This window comes from Octodon degus, unplaced genomic scaffold, assembly GCF_000260255.1.
Source record: "Octodon degus isolate 3935 unplaced genomic scaffold, OctDeg1.0 scaffold00100, whole genome shotgun sequence".
In the NCBI taxonomy this organism is placed as follows: domain Eukaryota; kingdom Metazoa; phylum Chordata; class Mammalia; order Rodentia; family Octodontidae; genus Octodon; species Octodon degus.
In genome coordinates this window covers 8926538-8928470 of record NW_004524676.1, presented here as the reverse complement: position 1 = coordinate 8928470, position 1933 = coordinate 8926538, and positions in this window count along the sequence as shown.

The following is a 1933-nucleotide window of genomic DNA, read 5'->3' as shown; positions in this document are numbered from 1 at the left end:
TCCTGTCTCAGCCTCCCAAGTGCTAGGATTACAGGAGTAAGCAACCATTCCTAGCCACGTGCCTGAGTCTTTTTTTTTTTTTTTAACATGGATCTTAAATGCATATTACTAAATGAAAGAAGCCAGTCTGAAAAAGCTATATATCTTGTAATTCCAGTTATAGGACATTCTCCAAAATCATGGAGGCAGTAAAACAGGGATTTCCTAGGGTTCATGGGCAGTGACAAATTAGGAATAGGTAAAAAGCAGAAAACTTCTCATTTAATTAGGCAAAGAAATTTATTTTGTGAATTTAGGACAGGGTCTACAGGTCTTACTACATAGATTGGACCCATAGTGATTCTCCTGTTTTCAGCCTCCCAAGTGCTGGGATTACAGGTGTGTACCACCATGTCCAGTCTCAATTGCCATCTCATGGGGCCAGCACGGCACACCAGGGATCAAACTCCAGCCACTGTGCTCTGCCAAAGCAGGCGCTTTGCACTTTAGACCGCTGAGTTATCTGGCCGGCCCTCAAAGAACTTTGTTTTATTTCAAACTTTATTTCCATGCTTCTCCAGCTTACTGGATGCAAAGAATATATTGTATATAAATAAAAACTGATGAACCAGGTATACCTATCATAGGTATACATACCCATTATCTCAGCACTTGGGAGACTAAAGCAAGATGATCACTGGGAGTTCAAGACCAGTCTAGACTGCATAGCAATAATGTCTTAAAAGGGAATGAGGACCCACAGAGAAAGCTCAGTAGAATAAGCACTCGCCTGGCAAGCGCAGGGTCCCGAGTGTAACTCCGGTACTGCAAAAAAAAAAAAAAAAAAGGGATGAGGTGGGGGGAGATAGTTCAGAGGCTTAAGTGCCTTCTTGGTAACCACAAGGCTCTGAGTTTTGACCCTTGGTACCAAAAAAAAAAAAAAATCCTGGCAGGCATGGTGGCACATGCTTGTAATTCTAAGGAAGGAAGGAAGGAAATAGCTTCAGGTCACAGTATCCAAAGAACCTAAACTTAAAATTATTAGCAGTCTGGACACTATTAAAAAGTAATAATATTAAAAGTCATAATACAAAAGAGCAGCTCTCAGTAACTTCTTCCAAAGTTTATCTCCAAATCTTGACTCAGTTCAGCTTGCCTCATTCTTAGAAGCTCATACGGCTGTACCTAGATGTCCCCTCAAGCCTCACATGCTCATAGGTGGGGACTTTTCAGAGGTGGCGGGATCTAGGGGAGTGGTGGCCATCAGTTGATGCCACAGTGAGCTGTTGGTTATCACTGAAAACCTAACCTAAATGGTTCACTAGCACTCATCTAGGGTGTATGATGACTAAATGTCCACTGATTAGTTCAGCACAGTTCTCAGTGTGGTTAATGGGAAGGTCCAGCCAGGGTGAGGGTGACATCAACCAATAAGCTTGTAGTCTTAAAAGGAAAAAAGCGGCTTCCTGCTTCCTGCCTCCCGCCTGCCGCCTGCCCTACTATGGGCTGTTTCTCCTCTGCCACGCCTTGGAGCCAGCCAACAATGGGCTGAAGCCCCTGTAAACTGTGAGCTCACTAAACCTCTCCTCCTTTAACTTGTGGGCATTGGGTATTTGTCCCAGCACCAAGTCAGTAACTAAGACAAAAGCATTATCAAATTCTCCACAAGATCTAAAACTTCATCTTCCTCCTCCTTTCTAGCAGCAAACTGTGCTTTCCCATTCACAGATTAGGCAGAGATTCAGCCATTTTCCTTAAACTAGTACGACCATCTATACAAGCTGGTTAGCACTTCTATCAATTGTTTTAGCTCAGCATGGTCTGTGATGGTGAAAGTGCTAGCTGCTAGGTAATTCTGAACTCCTGGGCTGGAGAGATGGCTCAGTGGTCTAAAGCACCTACTTAGAACAAGCTTAGCAAAAGCATCAGGGACCGCGGTTCAATCCCCCAGCAC